General features: G+C 42.4%; 1 pseudogene; it reads right to left on the minus strand.

Annotated features, from left to right (window-relative positions):
- Positions 1-2673: 2673 nt before the first annotated feature.
- LOC103069749 (40S ribosomal protein S20 pseudogene) overlaps positions 2674-5042 on the minus strand; it is a 3816-nt pseudogene continuing 1447 nt past the window's right edge.

A 5042-nucleotide genomic window follows, 5' to 3' on the forward strand; every position in this document is an offset into this window, starting at 1 on the left:
TGTGATGAGAAATCTTAGGATTTACTCTCTTAACTTTCATATATAACATAGAGCAGTATTAATTATATTAATCATGTTGTACATTATATACCTAGTACTTATTTATCTTATAACTGTTACCCAGCTTGGGTCTGCTCACCTGATGCACAGTAGAGCCAATCTACTGACACCAGGTTGTGGTGAAGGAAAGTATAGCGTTTATTGCAGGGTGCCAAGCAAGGAGAACAGGTAGCTCATGCTCAGGAGGCCCAAACTTCCCAGTGGCTTTTAGGGAAGGGTTTTTAAAGACAGTACGAGAGGACTTCCCTGGTGGTGCATTGGTTAAGGATCACCCACCAATGCAGGGGACACAGGTTCAAGCCCTGGTCCAGGAATATCCCATATGCCACGGAGCAACTAAACCCATGCGCCACAGCTACTGAGCCTGTGCACTAGAGCCCACAACCCACAACTACTGAGCCCGTGTGCCACAACTACTGAAGCCCGCGCACCTAGAGCCCGTGGTCCGCAACAAGAAAAGCCACCACAATGAGAAGCCCGTGCAACTCAATGAAGAGTATCCCCCACTCTCTGCAACTAGAGAAAGCCCGTGCATAGCAGCGAAGACCCAATGCAGCCATAAATAAATAAATAAATAAATTTATAAAAAAAGAAAAATAAAGACAGTATGAGGGAGAGGGTTGAGGTGTATGTGATCAGCTTGTGCACAGTTCTCTGACTGGTTGATGGTGAAGTAACAGGGTTATGTTTCAGTAATCTCAATCATCAACTTTCTGGCTCCAATTTGTCTAGGGTCTCCGTGCTGGTGGTTAGCATGCAGTTAATTTCTTCCACCTGGTGGGGGTTTTAGTATCTGCAAAACAACTCAAGGATATGTCTCAGAAAATTATCTGTAGCCCTTGAGGAGGAGGTAAAGGTCCCTGACTTTGTTTTATGGCTACACTATTATTATTTTGTCTCACTTAACTGTTTTCCTTTGTTTCTGCATTTTCTCATGTCTCTGATTAAATCTGCTGTTTGGAATTTGGGGAAAGCCTAGGAGGCTAAAGCTTTTCTACAAACAAGAGGTAGAGGATACGGGGGGTGGTCCCTCCCCAGGAAGACCCTACAGAGTACTGCTCAGTTTCATAACTGGAATTTTGTACCTTTGGACCCCCTGTATCCAATTCCCCCTCCTTCACCCAGTGCTTATAAAAATTTATTTTAAAAACCACTAAGCTTTCAACAGAAAATATACAAAGTACCCCTACACATAGTATAAAAAAAAGAAAGTGTAATAATAGTTAATAAATTAACGTCACTTGTTATCAAAAAATACAAATTAAAACAGTGATTAGGTACTATTTTTTTGCCTATCAAATTGGCAAAGATTTAAAAGATGGTAATAGTCAGACATCCCTGGTGGTACAGTGGTTAAGAATCCGCCTGCCAATGCAGGCGACATTGGTTCGAGCCCTGGTCCAGGAAGATACCACATGCCGCAGAACAACTAAGCCCGTGCGCCACAACTACTGAGCCTGTGCTCTAGAGCCTGCGAGCCACAACTACTGAAGCCCGCACACCTAGAGCCCGTGCTCCGCAATAAGCCACCGCAATGAGATGCCTGCGCACCACAACGAAGAGTAGCCCCCACTCACCGCTCCTAGAGAAAGCCCGCATGCAGCAACGAAGACCCAGCGCAGCCAAAAATAAATAAATTTATTTTAAAAAATAGTATATACATTTAAAAAAAAAAGGATGGTAATAGTCAATGAAAATGAGGGTCCAATGAATCACACACTCATGCCCAGCAGGAAGAAGCTTAAATAGAATAACTTTCAGGAAAGCAATTTTTAAATAAGTGTCAAGGGGCTAAAAATGCTCTCATCCTCTTACTCACTAATTCCATTTCAAGAATCCATCCTATGAAGAAAAGAGAAATATATGTAAAGGTTTATATGCAAATATATTTGTCTTGCCATCTCATAATGAAAAAAAAAAATAGAAGCAACCTAAATGTCCAAGAATAAGGAAATTATTGCTTAATTATAGCATATTCATACAATGGAATATTATGCAATAATTTTTTAAAATCATGTTTTTGAAGAATAATTAATGGTGTGGAAAATATTTATGACATAATGTTAAATATTCAGTGTATAAAACTATATACCAGGGCTTCCCTGGTGTTGCAGTGGTTAAGAATCTGCCTGCCAGTGCAGGGGACACAGGTTTGAGCCCTTGTCCGGGAAGATGCCACATTGCCGCGGAGCAACTAAATCCGTGTACCACAACTACTGAGCCTGCGCTCTATAGAACCCGTGAGCCACAACTACTGAGCCTGCCTGCCACAACTACTGAAGCCCACGCACCTAAAGCCTGTGCTCCACCAGCAAGAGAAGCCACCGCAATGAGAACCCTGCACACCACAACGAAGACTAAATTAAAAAAAAAACTATATACCATGTGATCTAATTTTTTAAATTAAATGTTCTATAGCATTCTAAATACGAATACAAGCAAATATTCTAGAAAAAAAGTAAGTATATGTGGATTTATGAGTGATATATGTGGATTTATGGTTTTCTTCTTTATGCTTTTATATATTCCTCCAAGCATGTGTTATTTTCATAATTATAAATCAGTTTGGTTTTTTTTTTAACATCTGATTATCAATTTATTAAAAAGGTTGGTTTAAGCATCTGCAATGGTGGCTTCAGCCTCGACTCCTGGCTCAATACTGATGGAAGTAATCTGCTTGTCAATCTTAGAAGGACTGTGCAAGTCAATGAGTCACTTGTGGATCCTCAAGGATCCACAAGTCTTAGAACCTTTACCACAAGGAGTTTTCCTTGTAATTTTTCTCAGAGTCTTGGTAGGCATCCGAACGGGTCCTTTCACTTGGAGATTGTTTTTCTCTGCACCTCTGATCAGGTTAGCACAGACCTTCTCCAAAGACTTTACGTTGCGGCTGGTTAGAATAATTTTAATTTGGTGAATTCTCCACCTCTGGCTCCACCGGAGTCTTTCTGGTATCTTTAAAAGCCAAGGCTGTGGCGAGGCTTCCTGACCGACTCCTTCCACGAGAGTGAACAGCGGTGAGTCAGGGAAGCGGGCAGTCCCGGGCTCCGTTGCAGCGGCGACTGGCAATCGTGTCTTCCTCAAAGAGCCAGTTTTGTTTTTTGGGGTTTTTTTTTTTTTTTTTTTTTTTTTTGCGGTACGCGGGCCTCTCACTGTTGTGGCCTCTCCCGTTGCGGAGCACAGGCTCCGGACGCGCAGGCTCAGCGGCCATGGCTCACGGGCCCAGCCGCTCCGTGGCATGTGGGATCTTCCCGGACCGGGGCACGAACCCGTGTCCCCTGCATCGGCAGGCGGACTCTCAACCACTGCGCCACCAGGGAAGCCCCTTTGGGGTTTTTTTTGACCCACATAGGTTTGAGGGAAAGCTGAAGTCCATGTGGAGGTGAGATCCATCAAGTAAAGCTGACTGCCCAGCAGGTGGCTGATGCCACCTTCACCTCTAGTCTTCCCATCTATTGGAGATGCATAAGTTAGCAGCATCAGTTAGGAAACTGTGCTTCTTTTCTACCAGCCAGTCATCTATCTTGGGCAGAGCTAGCTCACGGGGAAGTGGTGTAGTTCCCTGGGCTCCAGCCTGGCTCTGCTATGCGCTACCACTTTCTCTACTCTTGGGAAGCTACCTGACTGCCCTGCGTGCATTTATAAAATGGAGGCAGTAATGGTAACACTTAACACCCATTTCAAAGAAGGAAGGTCCCCTGTAAAGATGAGCATTCAATTACAAACTTCTTTTGGAATCAGCCAGAAGTTAGTAAGTGCCAAAGTTTATCTGATACACAAATAAACATTTCTTTCTTTTTAATATGTATTTTATTTATTTGGTTGTGCTGGGTCTTAGTTGCAGCAGGCGTGCTCCTTAGTTGCGGCACGTGTGCTCCTTGGTTGCGGTTGGCGGGCTCCTTAGTTGTAGCATGCAAAATCTGAGCTGTGGCATGCAAACTCTTAGTGGCAGCACGCATGTGGAATCTAGTTCCCCGACCAGGGATCAAACCTGGGCCCTCTGCACTGGGAGCACAGAGTCTTAACCACTGCGCTACCAGGGAATTCCCACAAATAAACATTTCTGTTAGTCTTCATGACTTAGACATAAACTTTAGGGTTGACATCAGCATTCAGTGGGTTAATGCATATATCCAATCAATGATTTCACAAATTATTGAAATATTGTAGCTTAAGGTCTAAACTGTTACAATTTCTTAAAACTGGACTTGCATGAGAAATTAAAATATAATAATATGTTACTTAATTATTAAGCAAAATGCTCTCTCAGCTGAAATGCTTACCCATTGGTCTGCCATAAATGTGTTCAAATAAGAATCATTCTCTTTGCTGTTAAGGAGAAGATTGGTATCCAGACTGAACTTTGGAGCCCTGAAAGAAAAGCAATTAAGTTCTCCTGAAAGATTCTTCTGGGAATTAGTTCATGAACTCCCCAGACCTCAGTCTCATGATGGATTTGGGTACCACAATGTATCTTTCTTCTGGAAAGCTTAATGTTGTACTCTAGTATTATTGTCTGGTGTTAATATGCAGCTCTTAATTTTTAACTTCATGTGTGTCTGATCTGTCTCAGCTGGGCTGGAGGTTCTTGAGAACAGGCTCTTTTTCTTTTTCTTCCTAGACGCCATTAATTACTCCCTGGATGCCATTAAAGCTTAGTACAGTGTTGTATAACTTAAATAATTTAAGTACTTAGTATATATGTATTAAGTAAACAAGTTACAATTTAATGCCAAGCCAGCCCTGTGCTTCAGGCTGGTGATTTGACAGGTACCGAAAAACCACGCTACCTCAAACACCTCCCTCAAAGACATGCTTCTATGCCTAAGATTCCTATCATCACTTGCCTCTTTTGGATAACAATTGTCTCCAGAAGGCCTGAATTAAAATGTAAATATCTAACCGTGGAGATGTCACTCACTAGCACATTGTCTTTAATAGTTTCCTAGCAGGGAGCTTGGGCCGAAGATTGTGTCTAGGGA

Source organism: Lipotes vexillifer, unplaced genomic scaffold (assembly GCF_000442215.2).
Source record: "Lipotes vexillifer unplaced genomic scaffold, Lipotes_vexillifer_v1.1 scaffold666, whole genome shotgun sequence".
In the NCBI taxonomy this organism is placed as follows: domain Eukaryota; kingdom Metazoa; phylum Chordata; class Mammalia; order Artiodactyla; family Lipotidae; genus Lipotes; species Lipotes vexillifer.